Source organism: Parasteatoda tepidariorum, unplaced genomic scaffold, assembly GCF_982258835.1.
Source record: "Parasteatoda tepidariorum strain Cologne lab strain unplaced genomic scaffold, Ptep-v5.0 scaffold_12, whole genome shotgun sequence".
Classification (NCBI taxonomy): Eukaryota; Metazoa; Arthropoda; class Arachnida; order Araneae; family Theridiidae; genus Parasteatoda; species Parasteatoda tepidariorum.
The window spans coordinates 943,630-971,624 of record NW_028257371.1 but is presented as its reverse complement, the minus strand read 5'-3'; the positions used below and the strand labels follow the sequence as shown (position 1 = coordinate 971,624).

General features: G+C 27.8%; 1 long non-coding RNA gene across 2 annotated transcripts; it reads right to left on the bottom strand.

Annotated features, from left to right (window-relative positions):
- Nucleotides 1–257: 257 nt before the first annotated feature.
- On the bottom strand, nucleotides 258–26,762 carry LOC122272198 (uncharacterized). 2 transcript variants are annotated; one of them, XR_015431067.1, is made up of 11 exons: nucleotides 26,680–26,762; nucleotides 22,813–22,920; nucleotides 19,841–20,016; nucleotides 18,017–18,088; nucleotides 16,836–16,997; nucleotides 16,679–16,749; nucleotides 14,161–14,312; nucleotides 11,150–11,295; nucleotides 9,713–9,890; nucleotides 3,644–3,785; nucleotides 258–1,999 (listed from the first exon to the last, which is right to left on the bottom strand). It is a non-coding gene; the product is annotated as an uncharacterized LOC122272198 (long non-coding RNA). The 2 variants fall into 2 exon arrangements; XR_015431066.1 differs by lacking the exons at nucleotides 258–1,999; nucleotides 3,644–3,785 and having other exon boundaries at nucleotides 26,680–26,756.
- Nucleotides 26,763–27,995: the final 1,233 nt, after the last annotated feature.

Below are 27,995 nucleotides of genomic sequence, written 5' to 3'. Positions count from 1 at the left end.
AGATTATGGTCTTTGCACGTGAAAGACTCGTTAATGAGTGATTTATGGTCTTTGGTATCTATTGGTATTTTAGACCCCATTGAGAACGCGAAAAAAAATTCAGAATATTCTAGGGTCTAGGAAGAGTTAAAAAATAGTATAAAAATTCTGATGAAAATGAGAAAAGAAAGGCTACTTTATGTACCATAACTTTGTCAGAACAAGCAATACCTCGGTACGCTGTTAAATTTTCGAATTTTCTTAAAATTATCCGATTATCTGCATGGGTACTAAGATTTATTAACAGAAGCAGAAAACTGGTTAATGAAAGACAAACAGACGAATTGTCTATTACTGAGATAGAGAATGCTGAGGTTCTTTTAATTCGATTAATGCAATCCCAATTTTTCGAAGATGTTAAATCAATTCCCTGTTTATGTGCCTTTAAACATGAGGAAGGTTATTTTTTCGTGTCAGGACTAGAATCACAGAACGAATTGATAAACCATTTTTCTTATATCCTGTTCTTATTCCTGATAAGTGTATATTTACTCAAAAACTCGTTGAACATTTTCACTGGAAAAACCATCACGCAGGAAGCCAAACACTGCTCTGTATATTTCGAGAAAAGTTTTGGATTTTAAGAGGGCGAAAATCAGTGAGAAGTATTTAAAACCATTGTGCTAAATATTAACGTTTTAAGCCGACCGGCTTGTGTAAGGGGCAGGGAACTGTCCTTGCATCAGAAAGGTTCTGGGTGCGAATTCCGGGCAAGGCATGAATCCTCTTTCCTTCTTTGTACTATCTGTCCTCACTGTGGGAGCAATGTTGGCCCACCTAATATGGTGCCCCTGAAAGAGAGGCCAATAAAATTGCCCTGTAAATACCTGAATTGATGGATGTTAACACGGGTGGGCATTGGAAAAAAATATTAACGTTTTAAGGTTAAACAATTCAGTGCTGAGCCTGTAGCCTTACCTCGCGATAGAATAGGTTGTTCAGAAATTTTAGAAGTTGTGGGAATTGATGTGGCAGGACCACTTCACATAAAGCGAGTTGATATAGTGTGCTTTTTACTTGCTCTCTTTTCAGAGCTCATTCATCTTGAGAGGGTTAATTCCTTGACAACAGAATGTTTTTTTTGTTATCTTTAAGACGTTTTATAGCACTGAGGGGAAAACCCACAATTCAGATAATGGGACTAACTTCAGAGGGGCATTTAATTTGTTAAGTGAAATTGATTGGAAGAAAGTATTTAAGGATACAGATATAGAATTTCTTGGAAATTCATCCCTCTAACCGCTGCCTGGTGGGAGAAGCTAGTTCGAGTTGTGAAGGATCTTCTTAAAAAAAAACACTAGGGAAAGCCAAACTTATGTATGAAGAATTGATAAAAATTTTATTTGAATGAGAGACAATTGTGAATTCACGTCCTCTAACATATTCATCAGAAGATATGGAGGACTTGACCCCCTTAACACTTGTTTTTATTGGATAGAAATAATTTTGATGATCTATATTTATATTTTGATGATGAAATAATTTTGATGATATTTGCTGATCTATAAAAGTGCCAAATAGACTTGATAAATATTTTGAGTTGCTGTCCAGCATCTCAAAAGGGTTTGTGGGGAGAGTGGATTTATTTTTCACTCAGAGTTATGCGTTAGCCTTGAGCGGGCAGATGGTTTTAGAGAGTGAAGTGTTTTGTCTGTTAATTTCATTGTCCATATTTCTTTGTATCTGTGTCTTACTTATTAAATGTGTTTGTGAACATTGGCACTGGTTTCCCTTTTGTATGTAAAATCTTTTTGTTGCGTGCGGCCAGTTCTAAATTTATCTTAATGACTAGACATCTACCCGATGTTTTCATAAACAAAATTGTTTCATAATTAAATTGACTACCTGCTAGAATTTCATTTTTTAAAAATTCAAAAACACATAATTGGTATCAAATAACAAAAGAAATGGACAAAAAGTAACAAACTTGTTCATGCTGCATCCCAAATAATGGAAAACCCTGAAAGAAAAAAATATTTTTAGTTATAATAAAAAAAAGTTCGAAAAATACATTTTAAACTAATTAAAAGATTATAAACGATCTTTTCAAATAATAGTACGTGACTTTTCATTATGTTTATTTAAACATTTCTTGAGAAGACGAGAGATCAAAACTACAATTTTTTCCTCAATGCATAACTGTTTATTATTCAAGCTAGACTAAATCCACAGGACCGTAAAATGACAACAAAAAAATTTGAAACAAGAGAACACTTATTTACAATTCTCAAGCAGTGACCACTTTTAAACTTTTCAATTATTTGTATAGATTTGCATTTTAATGTTTTACTATAAAAATTTATTACTATTTTAATTTACCTATATATTACTATTTTTAGTTTTTAAAAACTACCATTCCAGTTTTAAAAAAAAAAAGGTTACAGGAAACCCTCATAAAAACTAATACATTTTTGTAAGTTTTTATGATCATTACGATCATGATGATTACAAGCATGATTACGAGCCATAGAGTGCTACATAACAAGGTTTCCATTACATCAAGTCTAATATTAATCTCTTAATAGTAATCAGTTGTAAAAAACTTAATAGTAATCAAATATTTTTTTAATGATTTTTAAAAAGAAAAGTCGCAGATTTAAAAATTTACAATACATTTTAATATATGAACCATAATTTTCGAATCTATTTCAAGCTAAAAAGTAGTTTATTTAGATTTTTGAGATTATCCTTGGTATATCTGACGTTTCATCAAATTATAGTGTTTAAAAATCACCCAAGTTTATTAATCTTTCCAATATTTTTAAATTCATTCAAACATTAACCTTTAAGAACCTTAAGACTTATACCACTTTCAAAAATAATGACACATGCAATCCTTACAAGTTTTTGAATTAATTATTATTTTTTAAATATAATATATTATAAGCTTATTGCTTTGTTAATACATTTCAATTAGTATTCTTGCATTGGTACTTGCAACAGTCTTGAAATGTCATTTAAAATATCTCATAATTCATTTAGATTTTTTAGAATACAAATAAAGGAAGTGGAAATTTAATGTAGTCTCTCTTACATATACATCGTCTGTAAAGAATAGTTATTTAATATGGACTATTTTTTTCAATAAACCTGATAGTTAGGCACATACTATTTTTTCCTAGCTCTGAAATACAATCTTCAAAACTACATTTTATTGCAAATACATTAAAATGAATTTTTATAAGGAAATAATCCTATTATGGTTTAAAAAATAGGTGCTTAAAATTGTTCACATGTTTCTTTTTTTTAATTTTTTTAATTTCTTTAGTAGGTAAGTTTTCCACAATGAAATATTTAAAATTCTGCAATTAAGATATAAATGCTAAAATCAAATTGTCAGTTCAAAGAAACTTTTTTCATTATTAATGATTGCGAATGAATTTTGGTAATAAACAGACAACAATTATCAATAATGAATTTTTAATAATAACTAGTTAATATGATAAATTTCAGAAATTGCTCGCTTTAGCCAACTTATTTATCATTTCAGGTTTAGTTTGTACAGGAGTTTTTCATAATTAAAATATATGTGTTATTAAAAAAGCTTAATCATAAATATATGTCGAGATGCAGCTTGTAGAATATTAAGATAAAGAATACAAACCTGGCATGTTTTTATTTGGACAAGCAGTTCTTTCTTGATGCCAGAAATTGGCATGAGGATTCCGACTAGGGTTGGTAGTACATCCTAGTTTGTATTCACACAATAAAGATCCATAACAGCCAGATATTCTCTGTAAATTTTTCTGGAAAAACAGAACATATATTAACTTTGTAAATGAGTGGCTGTTTATTAACACAAAAAATTCACAAAGTAAAACATCAAAAACTGAAATAAAAATTTAGCATGACATGTGACATTCATAATAGGAGCAGTTATAGCTTCATAATGTTAAAATATTTAACATTTTATCACGTTTATGTTCATTATAAATATACCTAATAATATAAAATTTTGATACTTTATGATAAAAAATTACTCAAATGTGGAGAAAAAAATTCCTTGTGTTTTTGCTATGCAGATTGTACACAATATATTAGGAGAAAACACAACAGCTACTGTTCTCTTGAGTCAGCTATATTGAGCTATATTGTCAGCTATATTGAGATCTATGAGAGAATCATCATGGATAGGAAAAACTCCGGTAGATTTTACGAAACATGAATTTCATGATAATTGTTGCATAATGAACTAAATACACATAGGGAGTTTTAGAGATTTTTATAGTCATCAAAATAGAAAAACTGAAATATTTTCCACTTATGATTGAGATTAAACATACTTGAAATGTTATGTATTAAGTTTACTCCTAGTTTTGAATATTAATAGGCATTTAATGCATAAAAGATAGTTAAAAGATTTTTTTTAATTTAAAAAGAATTCTGAAAAAAAAATATACAGAAAACTTTAAAAAAAAAAGTTTTGAACTGCTTTTTATAAATGAGATTCTTGTCATTATGTATTAGTAATACTTATTTAAATATTTAACCAAGCAATCAATAATCAGTTCAAAAATTCTATTTCAGTAGGGATTTTTTTTAGGAAATTTACTAAATTTTAGGGAATTTTCTAAAATGTACAATAACCAGGATTTTAACAATTTTATTTAAACCAGTAGACCAGGAGAAACTGCCAAAATCCACTAGTCTACTGAAAATCTTGTAGAGTTTGCAGTTATGATTATATTAGCCATGCATGAGCACTCATCAAGAGCGATTGGTTTCTTTTCAGAATTTTTTACCCTTTAACTATAAAACTCAACTTATAGCAAGATCGTACTTCATCTCTGAACAAATTGGTTTATTCCAACATTTGTGGATAAGCACTATTCTGGCATGGAGATGTTTTAACATACCTTCATTATAAATCTACAATTCAAAGTTATCTTCCTACAATGCATGGTTAGATAGAAGATTTATCTATCAGTCCATACAAACTAAAAGATATAACTAGTTCGCACACATTTACTGTGGTGTGTCAGATTCTAGGACTCAATCGTAATGGCTGGAGGGGGTGACCTCAAATATGCTAATTAATAAGTGCAGACAATATTTAAAGTTAGGAAATCAGACACAAAAACGTACTTTCTCAGATTAAACATATCTTTTTTAGAATGAATTCAGATTTCTGACCCCCAAAATATAAGGGGTAGCTGCAATCTGGGAAATATGGTTCCCATTGTTTGGCTGAAGAGCGGTATTCAGTTTAGTTTCAGTTTTTGGTATTTAGTTAATTTTACTTTTTACGTACTTCGTCACATCAAAAACTTTTTTAGTTGCTTGAATAATTTTTGCAAAAAATAAATACTATCCATTTATTATTTTACCAAATAATAAATTAAAAAATTTTGAATTGTAAGATATAAAATTTTTTAGATCATTTTAAAGTATTTTACATCATGTCAAAATACAAAATATTTTAGCGAAATTGGGTGAATAGTTCGTGAAAAATCAAATTTTAAATATACAGGTTTTTTAAAATTAGATTTCTCAGAAACTATTCAACCGGTTTTGCTCCAATTTTGTATTTTGTGATGCAAAATTACATACTTTAAAATGATGTAAAAAATTTTATACCTTATAATTCTAAATTTTTCAACTAATAGTTAATAAAATAATTAATATTAATTAAAATTTATTTTTTGTATGCAGGGTTTTTACAGAGATCAGAAGAAGAAATCCAAGGAGTATCCAAGAAGTCCAAAATTTTAAGGACTTATCAAAAATTAAAAATCTTTGTGTAAAAGATAACTAAAAAGTTTTTTTTAAATTAAAAAACAGTTAGTATAAGGAACTTGCAAAAACGTTTAGTTTGCATATTTTTTTTCTAGCCCTTTTGAAATTAATTTTAATTTTGTCAAACTTCATCAAGAAAAATAAATTTATCACTTTTACACATAAATACATTTTCCAGGTTCAATTATTTTATTATAGAAAAAACAAAGGAATAAAAATTACAAAAATTGTTACAATTGTTATTGTTTACAGTAGATTTATATACATTGATACAGCATCATTTTATTATAGAAAAAAAAACAATTAAGGGAATAAGAATCATAAATAAGATAAGAATACCTTGACAGATTTATTGCAAATATCCAGGCTGAAACTTATCCTTTTATGAAAGGCAGATTAAGGTTCACCAGTACTGTAAACATCCACAGTTTGTTTAGATGGCATATATCCTTGGGCATGATTTATGGTAGCTTCAATCACACCATCGCAGATGGCCTAGAATAGATAAAACGAGTTTTAAAACCCTATATACTTTTTTTAACACTTAAAGATAGAAATAAAGAATTTTTAAAACTTTCTAGCAAAACAAGCACAATACAGATACAACCAGAAATCTGTCATTGCCAGTTTTAATCTAAGTAAAAAAAATAGCAGAGGCATTTATTCCCTAAAGATGCTTTTAATAATCATCTAATTTCCAGTGGAACTAACCCGTATTTGTGCTACTTGGAAAAGAAGACCACGAGAACCTCCCACGGTTAACCTGACGGCAAGGGAACTCTAACTCATGATCCGTCTACCACTGAGGATATTTCACGTCAGCACAGTGGTCGGTTCAAGCCGGATGCGGAATTCGTATTGACCAGTCATCGAACCCCCTGAGCCATACAATCCATTGTATTTGATGTTTAAAAGTAGAAGATATTAACTAATATACCTTTTACTTGTATTTAGCGGCGTAGCTAGCAGTGAACAAGAAAGAGCACATGTCCCCGGTTGTGCTAAATTAATGAAAAAATTTTTATATGCATCCAGGAACTATTTTTTATCTCTTTTTAATACACTTCTTTTTAATAATCCCTCTGCAGTTTCATTTGAAAATTACAGGCCCAATAATTACTAAAAAATTTTATCTCATTTACCTAATAATTGAATGTGTGTTATTGTTGTAGTTTGCTATGCAAGTAGGTTTATTATTTTTAAAAAAAAATTTTTTTTTTCTAAATACATATATTTTTCAAGCTCAAAGTAAAATGATTGCTTTAAAATGTTCTAAATCAGGGATGGGCAAACTTTTTTGGTCGAGGGGCCAAAAATCAAGGAAAAAAAATTTTTGGTGGGCCAAGTAAAAACTTCAAAATTTAAGAAAAAAAGGGTGATATGCAAGTTTTAATTTAAATATTTAGTAAGATGAAGGAAATTGCAATTTCATTTTTAAAAGCTCCTTACATTGGAAGTGAGATGTGCTTATTTTAAGGAACAAAGCTAAATGCTTTGCTGTTAGTTTACTTCTGAAATGATTTTTTCTAAGGTTCATAGTTGAAAACTCTTGCTCACATATATAAGATTAAGCAAACATGCACTGATTTTCTGAGCATGAAATATTAAATTTCGGAAACTAGCTTTTGGTAATGATTTGTAAAACTTTGGAATAGTATTTAGAAAGGACTGCTTCAGATGATTGTTAGATTGTCCGCTCTTTGGAGCGGAAAATGAGCAGTCTGCCAAATGTGAAGTGCAATTTACCTATATTAGATTCCATAAGTCAGCTCCTCGAGAGAGACAAGCGCTAGTTGGAGTCAATCTACGGCTATTCTATAAAGAACTTCTGCTTTCAATATTTTACCAATTGAAGCTGTCTGAGCTAACTACTTCCATCAATTTATGTTTTGTAGAACAAAAATAGAGAAAGCAAAAACTTCATCAGTACTTTGTTAAAAAAGGAAAAACAGAAATAATTTTAAACATTGTCGACAAGAAAATGGATGTATATTGTTTATATTTGCCACTGATCGGCAAATAAAAATTCCATCCGCGGGCCGGATAAAATCTTCTAGAGGGCCACAGTTCGTCCGCGGGGGCGTAGTTTGCCCATCCCTGTTCTAAATGAAGCTGATCGTATTTCAAAAAATAAAAATTTAGTTGCTTACCACTACCAAAATTTAATGCAAGCAAAGTATTGCTAAGTTGAAGATATTTCAAGATCACTTTCAGTTTAAATAAAGTGGATATAACAGATGGTAAAATAATTTAAATAAAGAAAAAAATTCCAGCTTTTATTTAAAATTCCTTGATTTTTTTTTTCAGGTTTTTTTTCAAGTATAAAAAATTCAGTAATAATTCTAGGTGGGTGGCCACCCTGTTAAATTAACAGGAAATCAAAACAAATGAAATAATAAAAACAAAATAAACAAATAAATTAACAATAAGATTATTTATACTTACAGACTAAATTTGGTCTGCATCAATGAAATGAAGTAGAACAAGGAGATGTATATAAATATCTTGTTCAGGCAATAATGGCTGTTGACTGGATTTAGCATTCTTTATTCTGGTTGGTGCTTTGTTACCATTTGTATCCATATCCATAGGCTAAAAGTAAAAAAATCTTTAAATTCAGGTAGAAAAAAAACATGGAATTAAACATTTATGAATATCATTTATTATCATCAACTATATTGATAACACAATAGCCCTTAGTCAAGGGCTATTATCTATTAAAAAAAATTTCTTCCAATTGTTGAAAGTTCTTCATATACATAAAATTAACAAAAAACAAAAATATTTTCTAAATAAGTAGTTTTTGGAAAGAAAAAAAAACTATATTTTATAAGTCACCCCTAAATTAATTATGTATGTCACCATAATAACATGTTACACACAATTTTAAATACATTTGACTTGTTCCTTCTACTTTATAAAACAATTACTTTATTCAATTATGTGAAAGAATGATTCAAAATTACAATTAGTAAAACTTATTGGTTGTAGAGGATAAGTAAAGTTATCGGAATTTTTTATATTTAAATAAAAACTATTTATAAATGTAAATTAACAAAAACACTTACAAGATTAATATGGATTATACTGAATGAATAAAATATTTCTAAAAAATTAAGTAAACTAAAAATAAATCTTAATAAACTCATCAGAGTTGGCAAGGCTTAGGACAGAAGGCTTAGGACAGAACAGGTCCAAAACCAGTTTGTCTTTAACTGCCCAAAACCCTTTTATTCAAATTATGTCACAATTTTAAAAAAAATATTGGGGAAAATAAAAGGTTAATTTTTGAACAGGCAAAAGGAGGACAAGTTTTTGCTTTATTAAAAAAGTTTATTATTGTTTTTAATATTGCATTATTTATCCTTATATAATGCAGTGCAAAAACATAATTTATCAGTATTAAAACATAATATATCAAAAAATTTTCTTTAGCAAAGAAAAAAATAGATGAATTAAATCTTATTTTGGTATATTTTAGTATATTTAATTATAAATGCAGAGATGCCAAAATTTTTTTTACAATTAAGTTATGCAACACAGTTCAGAAAGCAAACAAAATTAGTCAGATATTTGCAAATTTTAGTATGTAGTTGTTTACAGTTTTTTTTTTTATTAAAATTCACAAATATAAAAATCGATATTATTAATTTTGTACTATTACAATGGCAAAACTTATTTTTGCCCATAATAAAGTGTATTTCCAATAATAATAAAAACAAGATTGCACAAATATTTGAAAAATTTAATACAGTAAATGTGATACTAAGAATAATAAAATATTAGAAAATATACTTGCTTTTTTAAAATATTTTGTTTTTATAAAAATGTAATAACGAAGCGACCAAGTAAAGAAAATATTAACTGGTTTCTAATAAAATTGTAAACTAAACTTAAAACATAAAGAAATTCAGTATCAATGAAATTAAAAACTTACCTCATTCATGAAACCAAGCAGTACATCTTTTTGTTGAGAAGAATGAGCATAAAAAAGACTTTACGCTTTGGTGTTAAGCGCTTCCTAATAGACACAAGAGCTCTTACAACTCTAAGAATGAATCTTGGCTCTTTTGAGTTTACAGACTTTTCCATGAAACCCAGGTGCTCCTTTATATCTAAAACAAAGGGAGATATTTATTTAAAAATTAATTATCAAACTTTTGACCTGCTCTAAATTTTTGAAATCGTATAGGTATATAAGAACAATGCATTTATATGTATGTCTATTAAACTTCTATATCAATTTATTATTGTTTATTGTGAAAAAAATATTAAATTTTTAAAATACTTGTTTTAACTTACATTACATTAATCACATGTAGACATTATATAGCAATACATTTAACTTTATAAATAAATATTGCATAAAAAGACATCATAAATAAATGTTGCAGCTGAATTAATCATTTATTAAGAATATATTCTAATCTTATCCATTGAACATTCAATTCATTTTGATATTTAATGAACTAACAATAAATATTTTTATTATGTATTTTGTAAATTTGAATAACAAAATTTGTTAAATTAAGTAAACATTGAAACCTGAGAAGTTAAAAATGTTGAAGGAGAAAGAGAAAATATTAAGTTGTAATTATTATGACGTATCAAAATATAGTGCAATAAAAATATTAACTGACAAAGAAAAAATCCAGTTTATTTCAAAAATTGAAATTTTAAATGTTTTAAGACATACTAAATATTTTACATAATAGGGAATTTTAAGGATTTTTATTGTCATCAAAATAAAATTAATGCAAAATTAATTCAAAATAAATGCACAATTTAAAAAGTTTTAGTTACATCAAAGTAATTGTGCGATAGTATAACTTATTGAGAAGATGCAAACATTTGTTAACTGCACTTTTTAATTATGATTCATCACTTAAAACTCTGTTTTAAAAATTTTACATTTTCAGCATATTTTACTGAAAAAACCTGAAATATAACATCCTTACTAACATGTAATTACTACTCAGGATTTTAAATTTGTTAAGTCTTTAAAAAAACTTTTATAGTTCTGCAACAAGAATGTAGAAATTAAACTGTGAAAGTTAACAGTGAAAATTAAGCTTAATTGGGCCTTAAATGAAAAAAAAACAAACCAAATTTGAGCCATGTCTGATGGTCGATTTCTTTACAATTTTATATATTATGAGTATATAAAAGAACAAACACTCACAGTAAGAAAAACATCTACTTTAAATACTTATCTAATGAAACCAAAAAATACAGCAGAACAAAATTGAGAAATTGAAATTGAGACAAAAAATACACTAATACTCTTTCCTTGCAGCATGCTAATAAATAAATATTGTTTAGAACAATAAAACAAGCAAAAAGCAAATTTAAAAAAATATATTAAATGATTTACTTAGAAGGTAATCTATATATATATCCTTTTCCACCATCACTAAAAATTAAAACTCTGTCAGTAGCTAAGAAATCACCACCCATCCAACGTTCATCTCGAGGATTATCTGCAGAGCACAACAGCGAAAGATCCCCAGCATCATAAACCTTGGAAAACAAATATTATTTGTGATTTAATATTTTAAATCTACGCAACAAAAACATTTGGCAATAAATAACTATTACATTTTATCAAAATGTATTGCCATTAATTATTCACAGCCAAAAATATAATTGACATATGATTCAGTGGCTTTAAATAATTACATCAATAGAAAAGAAACAAATCTGATGATTGCTCTCTAACATAATGCTTAAATAAATACTACCTAAATGTATGATAGTCATCCAGAGAGTAAATTTCTCAAGGCATATAAAAAATTATAACAATACTGTATATCCTAGTGTATAAGCAGGCTATTTAAACCCAAAAAGTTTACAAAAATCTAGGAGTTGACTAATACACCAGTAATAAAGTTGGACATTTGTTGATCGTGAAATAGTGATGCATCATTATAAACAATGAAATGGATATGAATAACTCTGTATCAATTCAACCCTTTCAAAAACTATTAATATGTTATAATAAATAAGTTTTGTATTTTTTTTCATGATATTTTCTTAAAATATTAAGGTTTTATTAGAAACAATACTTTAAATTACGTTCAGAAAAAATTAAGAATAAGAAAGATTATTTTAATAAAAAATATTTCAAAATATTTAACACAATGAAAATTCTTAAAACATACCATAAAGCTACAAATTTAAATATTTCAGAACATCACGAGTCGGATTCAGTAATGTTAACAGTATCATTATACGGATCTCCCTCAGTGATGGATTCTACTTCATCTGCTACGTCCATCCAAATAATTAGAATTTATGCACCGTTTAAAAAATTTTACAATAACATTTGAATTTCCATTTTGCTCAACACATAGAAAATTTGACACATCATGTCTATAGGAACAGTACGAATATTTCCTGTTTCTGAAAGGGTTTATTTTCTTTACATTAATCATTTATTTCAAGTTGATCGAATAATACCCTTGAAAGGTTTACTTAACCTTATATAACTAAACATTTGTCTAATAGACTATCAACTCATGCCAATTTTGAGAATTCCTGTTGATATTGTGATTACCTTAGTTTACTCACAGTACCTTCATAATTAGTAAAATTAGTAAGCCAAAAGTGATAAAAAGAGCTGTACATTTGCTACGTTTTGAAATTTACAATAATCATGGTCTAACAGTCAAATGTTTAGTCCATCAAAATCAACATTAAAGATATTTTGAATACTGAAAAGCCCACAGATTACACAACTAAAAGTGCTGCAAACAAACACAGAATTTTCTTTCTATCTAAGAAATGCATAATGGCAAAATATGTAAGCAAATACTGAAAGAAGGCTATTAGAGAATAGCACACTTTTAACATTTCCCATGAGTACAAATGATAATTTTAATAATATTTCAATTTTTAATTGAAATAATATAATACTTTTTCTTACGTTTTGCTAATTAGCTTGAAATAAATAAAGTATGCCTTTTTAATTCGTAGTTTATTAGTCGAATGATTGGTTACAGATTAACACTGATTTAAGTTCAGTTATCTGGGGTTAATGATGCCTCATAGCATTTATTTGAGGACAATTGTATCATATCCAGAAACATCAATGTGAAATATTTTTAATTTGCAAAATTTTGCAGTCTTATTAAGTTTTGTATGTCTTTTCCTTCTTTAATTTTAAAAATTCTTATTTTTGGTTTTTTGACTGGTCCACTTATACGCCCAGCATACCAAATATTAGCTATTTCCTAATAAAAAATAACAGATCGACTTACACACCAGAATATGTGGTCATAATAATTACTTGGAAAGATCTATACAGCAATATTTGAGCTACTTCTAACAAAGGAACACTGGTCATACTGTACGATATGTTTTTGTATTCCAGTATCATAGAAAATCTGTAGTCTGGAACTAGAACTGAAGTGCCATGCCTGAAATCAAGCAAATACTTGATGCATTGGTAACATAAAAGACCTCTATGCCAAATGAAATTCAGGTAAACAGTATCCACACTAAAATTAAGGTCACCTAGGACAGGAAAGGCATTCTGTTTGTTGACTTCTTGTTGAGGGTGCTGTGGTGAATGCTGAAAGTTATAGAGTAACCCTTGAAAACTTATGAGAAGCAATTCAGAATCAGAAGCATGGTATGCTTACTGCTGGTATTGTCCTGCTCTAGCTCTATGAAATCACTCACTCACATATAATGAATTCCAGAAAAAATCTGTCATGCGCTGACTCCATTTCCAGCTAGCACACTTCGATCACACTGGACTACAAAAAGTTACCTACCATTCCTATTAAATGTTACAATTCTAGTGATATTTAAGTTGAGAAGTAACTGAAATATTGGTATATATTTTGCAATATATCTTTTCAGGTAATAAAATTTGTCTCTTTTAATGTGCTGTGGGTGACTTGATTTCCAGATAACCTTTGTATCCTGATCTTATTAGAATCATTTAAAGACTTTGCATATCACACTATTTCATTATTCGCAGATATATACATATAATGTATACATGTAATGTATGCATATATTATTTTTCTCACTGTGACAAAACATTTGACAAATTGCTTTTGAATTTCACTTCATCTCTTTTACATACATTGATGAACTGGAAGCAAATATTTTATGGCATTCAACAACAAAATAAATTATTATTTAAGGTATGAAAAAATTTTAAATTAGTAACATTATATGTGTTAGAGCTGATTATTTATAATTGGGTTGTGACGTGTGAGTGACTGATGTCGTATTTTTGGCCACAGATAGCTCAGCTGAAAAACAAGTAATGCACAATATGCCCTAAATATACTTGGTTCAAATAAGCAGGCTTGCTGTATTAGCAAGTGGCATTAGAAACAACACAACAGAGCTGATTATAGTTATATTTACCTGCCAATATTTGGTTCAAACAATAAGAAGTGAGCTCGTCGCACTTTACTATACTCAATAAGAAGTGTCCTTTGATTAAAAGCACAACAGGTCGATTTCAGGGCATTCAGGCATCGAATTGGTTTTGACTCATCTTCATAAACAGGTTCATTCTATTAAAATAGAATATGTTTTAAAAAAAAAACACTTAAATTTAGACAAAAATTCAAACAATATTTTATATAAATTGCAAAATAAATTAAAGCACTACAAATTATTAATTAGTATAATTCTTAAATTTCGAATAATACCTCATCCTTATAACTTGGACATATTTAGTATTGTTTGTGTATTAAAATTAAACATAAAATTAATAAGTTAAAAAAATTATTGCTAACCTCGCCCTAAAAGGTGAATAAAAATATAAGTAGCTATTAACAAAATATAAGTAGCAATATAAAGTTCCCAATATAAATTAAACAAAATATAAATTAAATAAGATATAAATTAAATAAAATATTAAATAAATTAAATATTTTTATACGTTCACCTAATTTATATTTGATGTACTCCAACTAATCTATTAATAACAGCAAAAAATCTATAGTTGACAACAAGCCAGTTAAGGTAAGTCACAATTGTAAGTCCAACCCCAATTTTCAATAAGAGATTGATCAAAGGTACAAATTAATCATGAGCAACATTATAATATTATTGTACTATGTTTCAACAATGCTGTTTACTCAAAGTTATTTAATTGATTTAAAATTTAGACTTCTACATGAAATAATAATTACCTAAATTTAAGTTCAATAAACCATGAAATTTAATTTTTCTCATTCCAATTATTTTTTTAGAGTAACTACAAGTGCTTTAAATTAAAAGTCTGCAAATTAAACATGTAACAAAATATTAATATTTATTTATATTACTAATAAAACATTTATTTATATTATTATATAAGTTGTAAAGAAAAAGAAATACCAGGCAACAACAAAAGTTAATTTTAAATCAATAAGGGCATAAATTACAATTTACAATTTAGCTTTACTTTAGTAAACTACTTAGTAAACTAGTATGCTTACTCTAGTATGGTTAATATAATTACAAAAAAAAATAATAAATACTCGAAAAATTGGGCAAGCAAATGTTATATTTCTTCTTGGTCTGCACATGAAGAAAATCCAGAATGATATATTATTCTTTATGCTAGAATTCTAACTTTTTCTGAATTTCAGTCTCATCATGTTGTTTTCTCACACTTAAACCAAACTTTACTTCACATTATTAAATAAGAAATCAGTACATTTGACTAACACATTTGACTATTATTTTAACACTTAAGATATCTGTCTGGGAAAAAATTAGCTGCTTCGACAAAAATTTTATTATGATTAATATTTCAACTTTTGTTTATTAGCTTTCCAAAACTCTTTAATAAAACTCTTTCTCCGATTTTTAGAAATGAAGCTATATTTATTTTATCATATGTCGAGAGACAAAACAGAAAAGGAAGTAAACTCCTTAAAGTGAAACTATAATGTTGTTTGTTATGCTTTAAGTATTTTAATAATTTTCATTAAAATAAATAATATGCTCCTGGCAAATATAATTTCGGACATAAATTTTTGAAAAACTACTTCTTTTTTTTTTTGTCAGAAGTTTCTAGTATTTTAAATGCATCTTCTGAAAAAAAAGTCGCATTTGAGAAAATTTAAATTCACAAACATGCAATACAAAAGAAGTTTATTTTAGAATTTTTTGAAACTTTGTATGCAGATGTGTATAACGTTAACTATGTTTTGAACTAAAAGCTAGGTCTAAGTGAGAATTTACTATTTTTATTATTTTTTAAGTAAAAATGTTCAGAACTTTTCTATTGAAAGTCAATATCAAACAATATATTTAGTTCCATTTCATTGTATAGTTGAAATTTTTTAAAAATTTTAAGTCAAAACATGAGTAACAATATTATTCATCGAGAAAAAAATTAATTTTGATATTTATGCACTGCAATTTGTTTTAGAGCTGTATGTCTGACATGAAAAATTTGTAGTTTTAAGCTTAAATTTGAAAATTATTTTGAGAAAATATTTTATGAACTTTTAAAGTTTAATTTAAACTTAAAACTTCAGGACCCTTGTTTATAAAAATAAAATTTTAATTAATACTATTTCAAAAAAAAGTATCAAACCCAGTCGGGTGTCTTGAAGTGAAAATTAACATATTTTAAAAATGATATTTGGAAATAGTCCTTGCAAAGCAATAGAAAAAATTCAAAAGACTTTTTTGGATAGAGATATATTTATAATGCTAAAAAAGCTTCACAACTTCCAAAAAAAGCTTTACTATTCAGCATGCTAACAAAAAGTATTTGAGTACTTTTTTAATGCATCCAGCATTTTGCAATTTTTTTCTATACTTCAACATATTTGACAAACTGTGCAAGATTATTTAACAAAACAATTAAAATCAGAAAATACCCACATAAATTAGCCACAGAGAACTATTTTATTTATGAAAAAAAAGATATAATTACTTTAGCTTCATTTCCAGCAATTGTCCATACTTTGATATAACCTGAAGCAGACAAACCAACAACGATGTCATCTAGAATAAGGAAAGGAAATTAAATTTTAAAACTGGACAACAATTAAGCTTTTATCTTCTCTGTTAAGTTTAAGTGGCATACTTACCATGACTTTTCACAGGACGCGTATTGCACTCATCCAATCAGGGTTAACACGTGAGGATAAAGTGAATAGAATATCTAACGTGAGAATATCCATTACAAGAATCTCTGCATAATAACCATTGCAAAACAGCCGCACATCATTCGATTTAGACACATGATAAGACTGAAACACAAAAATTATAATTAGTTAACATAGTATAATAAAGGACTTTAAAATCAATTCGAATAAAATTAACTTTTATAAAAATCACTGATTTGTAGCCCATCTGCACCCAATGTTTTTTTTTATCGTCAACCACTTTAGCCGCCTTTTTATGAATGCTTAAATCATATGCAGTAATCTTAATCAAATATTGCAACCTTATTAAACTTGAAGTTCACTTGTATTACAGCCGTTTTTTAACACAAAAATTTTTTTTTTATTAACTGCAGATCTATATCAAATGTTATCTCATTTATTTAAAAAATTAGTTAAATGTCCCACTAGTTAAAGTTAGAAAATTCTGGGAAAAGTGGCATTCATACATAGTGGGACACCATTTCTTAGCAATATTCGGAAATACAAAAATAATCACAAGATTTAAAGAGGTGTATAAGTAACAAAGAATTCAATTATATGATTTTCTCTTTGTCGCAAGGCATGCGATGCCGACAGAGAAGGGGTTAACCTTTCCTAGTAGAGCAAAACTCCAATTCCACATAAAATTGTTCAGTGGGGGGGGGGAGAGAAGGTAGTTTAGAAACATTCTTTATCACTAACATCAGATCTATATTAATTTTCCTAACTGATGCCAACAATGTAAATGGAAAGCTAATGCGCTTTACTATATGTATATCAGACAGTAAGCAATAGATTACCAAAAAAGAAAAAAAACTCTTTTCAAAATTGATATTGTCTTTGTAGATACTGCTTCATAAAAAAATTGACTTTAGCTTAAAGATTAAACTTTAAAGAAAGAAATAATTAAACTATTAATAATAGCATACTACTTAGATATTGTGGATTCATCAAATTTAAATAGACCCACAATCAAAAATTCCTTTAAAATTAGCTTATTCTCCCAATGAAGAGTTTCCCAACCTTTTAGTTTTATTTAATATCAGACATGATTTGAAAACAATATCTTACTAAAAATACATTTTAAAATATGAGAAAAATTTCAAAATAATAATAATTCATACATGAATGGCTGTGTGAATATACTGCAACTCTCAAGACAACGACCATCAGTCACATCCCATAAAGACATCTCTCTAAATAGTCAGAATAGAGATATTAAATTAAGTAAAATGTATAAATATATGTTACAAAATCAAATATATGGAATTATAAATAATTTTTTTTCATCCTTGAATTAAAATTTAAAAACATGAGTTGAAGATAAATTCTAATAATCTTTGTAATTAAAATTCATATATAGCTTATATTGTCGAAACAAAAATACTAAAAAATTCAATTTAAATCGTGTTTGATTAAAAAATATCAAGATATTTTGAAAAATATTTGCAATAGTACAATGAATGAGCAAAAAAATATATATCTATCAAAGTTACAATAAGAATCTTTAACCTTCCTCGGCATCACGCCAAAACCAGGAACTTTGGCAATAAACAGGTTCGTATTTTTAGTATGGTACTAACAATATATCATATTTTGTTTCCTATGCGATACAATGAATGACCATAATAAAACACTTAGGATATTTTTACGAGAGCAAAATATAATAATTTTAACAAAATATATATAAATTTTTACAGTAGTATATGTAATTATATGACATGTGTAGAAATTGATTTTTTTTAACCCTTTTGGATGCAAAAGGCCCAGTCTGTGTCGGAAAAAAATGCATATTATTAGCCGCTAGCAATTTAAAACTATTTATAGGAATAACAACTAGAAACTAAATGTACCTAAAACTAATGGTCCACAATATTTAACAACAACTATTTTTCAAATAACATAAACCTCAAGTAATAAATCTGTCTACTATATATGGTGACAGTTGCTAATATAGTTAATCTTCATCTAACATTTCTTGCGTTGAGAAAAGCTATGTGTTTGCAATTCTTATTTTACCCTGATTGCAAACACAGCAAGCTTATAGCAATAACCCATAGGCTCATGTAGTTGGCTCACAGTGGGTCGCAGCTTTCAAGTCCGTCATTACATTGCCAGCGTGAGAACAGCTGAGCAGCTGTAACTTTTTCTTAGTGTATTAAAAAAAATTATAATTTGGAGAAAAGACTATAGAGAAAGTATGTTTATTTTCTTAAAATTCAATGGTAATATAAGGTTGACTATGGGGGAAATAATAGTAAATAGATGGGTTAATCATGCAAGCTAAATTGTTAAATATCCCTTTAAAATTAAGATACAGCTTCCTAAATAAAAATTTCATTTTGGTAACAATAGTTTGTATTAAAATCTTATCAGTAAATGCTTAAAAAAAATTTTTTTAATAACTTTTGCATTGAAACACGAAGCAAAAAATTTTAACACCGAATAAATATAAAAAAAAGTTTAATTACACTGTAAATATAATTCATGCATCAATCACTAATTTTCAACAATATTATCATCTAAACATCACAATTTGAAACAACATGACATTTCACAAACCCTTCCGTATAAACTGGTCTACTAGAAAACTATAAAAGTAATAATTGTCTTATATTGTCTTCATGAATTTGACAGATTTGATTGCTTTAACATCCCAAAACACAAAGGCCATTACCTTCTTAAATGACAAAAATTTGACAAGTTGAAAAAGTTTTCTAAATCACTATGACTTCATGATTTATACAACAGTTGATGGCCTCATGTAAATGGATCATACTATTTTTCTAAAAAATCCAAGAAGAGTTTTATTTGTCAGCTAGAAAGATGTCTTAATCACTTAAGAATCTCAGTCATTCTAAAATTCTAAAATTGAATGCTATTTTTTATGTAAATATGGAATATTAAATGCAAACTTGTAGTCTGAAATATTGTAACATTATACATACCTGCAAACCTTTATCTGATGTTGATACATTCCAAACACAAATACGACCATCATTACAGCCAGTAACTAAAGTTCTTTGATCATGAGTTAAATGATACACAGTGTGTTGGGGCCTCATTACCCCATAATACAATAGGGACTACAAGTTGATTTGATATAGTCATGGTGGAACTGAACCTAGAAAATATTCACAAAGAAAACTGATCTAAAGATATGAATACAAGCAACAAATTTTAAAAAATTTCTTTCTTTCATAAATATATAACAGCTCTCTTATTATTACAAGAAGTCAAAATTAAAAATTAATAAATATTATATTTTATATCTATTATGTATTATAAGAGTAAAAGAGAATGAAACAAAATATTCTTACAGTATTTTTACATAAGTTCAGTTTCACTTCCTGCCAAGTGAATTTTTCTTTACGAAGAGAATTAATCCTTAAAATTTTACTCACCCTACTGCACTGAGGAGTTGAAAAATAAAATGCAAAGAAAAAAATATAGTTTTAAACATAATGGAAAAAAATAAGGTTTCTTTTTTTAATAAACTAATCTGTAGTTTTAGGTTTTAAAAATCAGTAGGTTTAAATTTACTCAACTAATTAAACAATACCATATTTATAAGAAATGGATGCATTGCGTTTGCACGTAATGAAACAAGAAACAAAACTATCAACTATGATGCTAAATTAGAGTACGTTTGCAAATAATTCATAAAAACCTTAATAGGGACACAGATTGATTGAATACAGTCACATCTGAAATTTTTCATAAGAAAAAAAAAACATCTGCATACAAGAAAAAATACAAAGGAGCATTGTTCCACAACAGTACCTATTCATACCAACTATAATTATCCAGGTGCCAAGACAAGCTCTACATTAAATAACTACTCTACATTGTATTTAAATTAAGTACATACAAAAAAGAAAAATATATATAGCCATCCATCCAGGGAAAATTACGATTGTGCCCTTCAAATTTGTTCCCTTCTGATATATTTTTATGGTTTATAGAGTGCTATTGCTTGTGACCATTGGGATAGAAGTTTGTGGCCATCTTGGCAGAAGTACGGAAGGAAATCTTCGCAATACAAGAAACAATAGATGCAACTACATTCTTTCTCTTATAAACAAAACAAGTTTTTACTGTTATCAGATAGTCAAAATATTTTTTTATTTATTTTGATTGTGTCAACAGATTCTCTTAATATTTTTACCTAAGTGCCATTAGTTTAATTTCTGACCCAATTCAAATTTCCTGTGGAGGTTAACTTTTAACTCAATCTATTGCAGGAAGAAAAATGGATGAAATGTGAATTATTCTATTACCCTACGTCATTCACAATTAATGGTTCAAAGCTATTGATTGTATTATAGTAATCAAACATAAATAGAATAGTAATGAAATTACATGTAATTGCTGATTACAAACAACTTTTATTCGTTTTCCTTTTCTATTTGAATTGTGGAGGAAAAATATCTCATAGTGATATAATTTAATTTCTTTTGAACCTTAAATATTACATAGCATAATAAGATAAAAACAAAGTATCTGCACACACAATCTAAAAGTGCCTGCAAGTTCTCAATATTTTCGATAATAGAATAATTTTATTAAATCAGTTAACTATTTAATATTTCTATTTATTTTCGACAAAATATATATATATATATATATATATATATATATATATATATATATATATATATATATATATATATATATATATATATATATATATATATATAAACAAAGGTCTGTCCAGGGCAAATTTACTACCAGGGGTCTGTCCAGACATTTTGTGAAAGCCCCGGTTTTTGTAAAATTGTGAAAAAATTACTCGTAATTTGTGACTATAAAATAAGCGTTAACTCACATTCTTTCAACCAGGGTCCTGCTGTCATGAATTTGTGCAAATAAGGACTGGTTACTGCAAAAAACTTTTTCAAGGAGTTTTCAAATTGTAAATAGATACAAGACTATGCTCAACATTGTAAAATTACAATAACAAAAATTAAATTTTCAAAAATAAACAGCAATTGCTGCTTCTAAATTAGAGATGCAACATACAAATATTTGGTATTTAGCTTATACTGCTGAACGCAGAATATTCATTTAGGACGAGTAAAGGAAGAAGCATCTGCCGAAGACAAAACTTGATTCGTTTACATGATTTTCTTGTTTTCGCTCCTCGGAAGGGTTTATTCAATTAATAAAACAATAGTGAAGATAAACAAATTTGTGAAGGGTCCGTTAACGGACCTAAATTTCTTCTAAACTACCATTTAGCATCTTCCATGGATTATTATTAAGACTTAATAGAAGAATTCGCTGCCCATCCAGTTTATAAGAAGAGTACTTTTCCACCCCATGCATGTCTGAGAGCATGCCGGGATCCCGAAACACCATGGGAGAAAAGGAGTGTCAGCCACCTTTATTTTTTTAAGAAATATTTTTTTCTCTGTGAAACTTTTTTCTGTATCACCCAGTTGAAAATGTTCACACAATGAAAATAACTTTTAGTGCTAGTAGTGTTAAATGCATGTTTTTATTAAATTCGAGTTGATATTTCACTATGGGCAATGATTTTTAATTTTGGATACAATTTTAAGCTCAAAATTTTACAATAGCAAAATTGTTTTTGAATATATGGGGACAAATATATAGAAATTTACCAATTATAAATTATTTTCATTTGTAGTGACAATTTTTGAAAATATATTCTCACTTCACTATATTTTTGTGTTGATTTTTTAACATAATTTTTAATTTTCACAAAATAGGTACTGCTTAAAAAAACCTAGACAGACCCCTGATATATATATATGTGTGTGTGTATCTATACATACATACATACATATACGGCTTGCGTGTGTGCATCTAATCTAACTATGTAATGTAGATAACTCGGCACTGTAACAATCATAATTTGAAATAAAGGTACAATTGAATTCATGTTGTAACTTACCGAATTTGTATTTAGATGCTTAAGAAGAGATTTATTTAACTGTTCAATATTTTCATGATTGATTATTCTCCAAATGAGGACCCTGTTGTCATCTCCCCAAGTGACAAACTGCAAAAACAAACGCAAATTACAAAAAAGTAAATTAGCACTCGAGTTATTATCAAGACAATTACACATAGTCAAATTCAGGGTGCGTTGCTAGATTTTTCCAACAAAAAATAGCACCTTAAGTATATATATATAGTAGTTTCCAACAAAAAATATTTTAAATCACTTTCCAATAAAAAAAAATCATAATTAGGATCTGCGCAGTAATAAAAAATAGTTTTTGTTCAAGTTCTTAATTTATAAACATAAAATCAAAAAAATTCAAATAGAATTTCAAAAACAATCATAAAAAAATAACCAGTTTCTAAGAAATATTTCAGAGAAAATTGAGAATATCATGCATTGTTTGTAATTTGGAACAACAATCCAGACTGAAAAGAAAAAATTGCTTTAGATATAAAGGATAGAAAATTAAGCTCGTTTTACAAATCCCAAATAAAGAGAAAGGCCCCTTTAAGGGATTTTAAAAAACGCAAATCAAAAACAAGCACCTTTAAGAACTTTTTAAAAATGCTATGCACCCTGAAATTTCATAAGCAGGGATGCCACTGGAAAAAAAAGGTTCCCTGTCTATAGTATAAACAATATATTAAGAGGAAACATAAAATGTGTGAGCTACATTAGGATAACTAATACCAGTTTTAATTGCTGGAGAGAAACACAGAACAGTTCAACATACACAAAAAAATAATACAGCAAATGAAATAGTATAGTATAGCTGAATTATCTCTAAATAATCAATAATTTGTACTTTGAGAGGTCAACATTTTGTAAAAGAAGAAATTCCCCGTATTTTCCCAGTTTACCAGAAAAAATTAAAAGTTCCCTGCATTTTCCCCGTTATTTAATATAATTTTTTAATTCCCTGTAATTTCCAGGTGTTCCCCATTCTCTATGTGGAGTGCCAACCCTGATAAAGAACTTAAGGCAGTCAGGAATTTATTAAAGTGATTCTTGCATAGAAATAAACAAAATATAAAGTACTAATTGAATAACCTTATTTTTGATAATAAAAAAATAATAAATATATAATAAAAATAATATATAATAAAAGTAAATATATAATGAATAATAAACAAAAGACAAAGCAAATCATTTCATAAGTATGCAGTTCTTGTGACTTTTCTTGGTAAATCTTTTGGATCCTATATCAACACATAGTTTCCCAAGGTGTTGGCAAATTTTGAAATAAATTCAATTAAAATACTTAGAAAGAGCATTATTAATCTTGTCTATTTAAATTTAAAATATCTAGTTAATTAGTAGGAATTATTAGTAGGACTAACATCAATATCCAAAAATGCAAAACTGATTTTATTAGTAGGATTAACATCAATATTCAAAAATGCAAATCTTTACTAGTAGATTTGACATGAAATCATAAATAAGAGATATGTAATGTACCAACAAGAAATATTGATTGCACTATTTAAGTCAAATAAATATTTTTCTGAAAAAAAGGGAAATAAAACAAGTAAAATCACACTTAATATTCACTATTTGGTTTGTATGAGCTCATTTTAAGGAATGATATTAAATTTTAAGGATGGAAGTTCATATAAAAAGGAATAAAAAATTTTATGAAGCATAAACTATTTAAAAGGAAAATTATACTCCATTATCAATCTCTTAAATTAAAAATGCTTTTGATTGCACTAGTTAGTTTATTATATTTTACTTTGCAAAAATACAAAATAAAACGTAAAATTAAAAATTCGGTTCTTAAGAACCTACATATACAGGACTACCAACTACTATTACTTGTAAAAGCTTTTATAGGGTAGTCATCATCAATGGCTCTACAGCCCAGGGTGGGCCTTGGTCTCCTCACGAAGTATTTTTCCAGGCTAACCTTTTTCCTGCTAGTGTTTTCCAGTTTTTAGTTTTCAAGACCATATATCCGTCTCAAATTCAGCCTGCCTCTTTTTCGTGTGCCAACTGGTCTGGCATTGAAAACTCTTTTTGTGACACGGTCTTCGTCCATTCTTATAGAGTGGCCTTTCCATTTTATTATTTGAAGACACTTTGGTCTTAAAAACTTAAACTTGAAATCACTAGCAAGAAAAAGGTTAGCCTGCAAAAAACTTCGTGAGAAGGCCAAGGCAAACCCAGGGCTATCCAGCCCTTGATGATGAGATTCAGAAATGTTTGCTCAACAAAATTTTTTGATTGGGAAAAACTGATTCTTTGACAGGAAAAAATTAGAATGTAAAACTGGTCCTTGCAAATACTGAGTTGGTCAATGTCTGCAATGTCTCCATCACCTAAGTTTACAGTAAAGACTTGTAAATTAGCAATGCTGAATATTTAAGAAATATTTTACCTCTAAAATTTCAACCAAGTTTTTAAACTTTTCAACCCAAAAGGAATATAAATGTCTCAAAGATCAAAATTTATTCTCTAATGGATAAACAGATCCCAATTTTGCATGGGTTTTTATGTTTTCAGGTTTCTTTTGACATTAGCGAATAAAAATATAACTAAAGGAATTTGGTAACACTCTAATTTTCATAATGGCTAACTTCTGTTTGTGAGCATGTTAGTCAATTTTGTTTTAATATGCGCATTTTCTGAATTTTGAGGTAACAACTTTTTTGAATACAACTATATTTTGGAGAAAAAAATTGTTTCTTCGTATTAAGTATAGTTTGTCTAAAGTAAGAAATCCCCTAGCCATTTATCTGAACCCATGAGGGTGACTATGGTAACGAGGTATAACTATTTCATGTAGGGGTATGGGGTCATTGTTTACAGGGGTCTGTCTGGGTTTTTCTGAGAGGTACCTATTTTGTGAAAATTTAGACATAATTCGTAAAAAATGAAAAATTATATTAAAAAATCAACACAAAAGTATAGATTTATCGTTTCTTACGGGATACAAAAATAAAATTTTAAGAAAAAGTATTTTGTGAAATTTTTCCTAAAGTTGAATTTGTGAAGGTACCGCTAAAAGGGTACTAAATTTGGCCTGGACAGACCCCTGGTTTAGGACAGATTTTGAAAGGGATATAGAAAGAGGGAGGGGGGGGGGAGAAAGGTAATCTTTTTTTTTTTTTGGTCAACTGTGTTAGCCCTTGAGTGAAGAGAAGCTACCCTTCCTGAAATGTGCTATTCTTGCTTCCATAGCAGCAGACAGCCTCAGACTTTGTGGCGGGGGAAGTTCTAATCGTAGACAAACTGCAACAATTGTATCAGATGGAGAAACTTTGACACATTTTGTTTTGTGGGAAATATTGTGCCAATCATAATTACCATTGGGACAATACATCCCATTAGTGATACAAACATTATAAGACAAAATTTTAGGTTTTGTTTTGATTATTTCAAAACAGCAACTTCTCATTTCTACAACATCTGGTAAGACTGGTAACTATTCTAACTTCTGGTAAGAATAAATAATTTGATGCAGTTATATTATTTTCATTTTTCATTCCCATACAATATAGGTATTTTTACAATATTCAAGACAATTGAGATATATTGTCGCCGGAGATTTCCGGGAAAACTTTAGACTCACAGTACACTTATTTTAATATGTCAGCATTAACATAAACTGATTCTAATACTTAAATTTCAATGCAGCAAAAATCGGGTGGAAAGGGTTAAGCACATAAAGTTTGCTCATTGCTTACATCTCTTTAAAAAATATTTGAAAAAAAAATACACCGGTTTACTCAGCAGTTACCACCCTCAACGTAAAGAAAGGTAATTTTCTGGAGAAAGAAAGACATATATTAATACACATAGAAAATAACATACTTTTGTAACATCATGCGATCCCCAAGCTACTGTAGTAACTTTAGAAGAATGTCCCGGCATTTTGGATAACCAGGTAGATTAACCTATTAAATAACAATAAATACTTCTATTACTGATCATATATGATTAAGAAAATATGATTAAGAGGAAATGATACATGATTATGAAAATAAATTAAAAAGTAAGAATTCTGCTAAAACACAAATTGCAATTTTTCTTAAATATAACTTTTCTTACTTTATAGACTTTTTTTAAAACAATTATATTAGGAGAAGATTTTATTCAATTCCTCCTATTAGTTCACACTCTCCCTATTATTATCTTCTTCAAAATTTCAATCGTTAACAAAATACTTTTTATTTATCCACTCAAGTTCAAATACATTAATTTTAAACTTGTAGTGAATGACAGTTAATGTTAATACAGTTTTTTTTCAAATATTAATTAATTAATTAAATAGGGATGAGCAAAAAACGAAATGGATATTTCTCATGGGTTAAGCGTTAATCATTGCTTTAAATTTTACAATAAGCAATTCCGTTTACCGCATATTTTAATAATAACATCAGTAATAATTTTTAACTTATTGCTCTACTATTGATAAACACAAATAGAGAAAAATTGAAATCAATACCTTGGTTCAACTAGAGTTACAAACATTAGGCCTACAACCAGGGGGGGGGGACAAGTTTCTTCCAGTGGAAAAAAAACTGCGCCATAAGAAACAGGTATCTTCTAACTCAAATAGAATAAATGGAAGAAAAAAAAATTTTAAGAAATTCCTAGTCAGTTTTTAATTGCAATTTAGCTTAAATAATACTAGTAATTTCCATTCTATTTAATAGATCTTTTTTTAAAATAAGTGAAAATTTAAACTGAATTAAACTTATTAAAATTAAACCTAACCAATTTCTTAAAAAATTAAAACTACAAATAACACGCTAATTTTTAATAATCAAATACTGTTAAGTATGAATACTCAAAAACTACTCTTTAATATATGTTGATTTTAAATCTCTATATAAAACAGAAATAAATAAATTGTTTCTTATTTAAGTATTTATGAAAAAATTGTTTGTTTTCTGATACTATATTATATTTAAATTCCATTGCATTAAATAAATTATATTACTATTTAATTAATTCTGTTCTACTACAGTCAATTCCTGGAATATTAAATTTAAGCTTGAAATATATCTATGATACTTATTGCAGAACAATTCTATTAGTTTTTTTCCATTTCATCCAGTTACTTACAGTCCTGGAAGAAGCAACCGATAAGATTTGTGTCGAGCACTAAGTTTGACTTTTCTGAA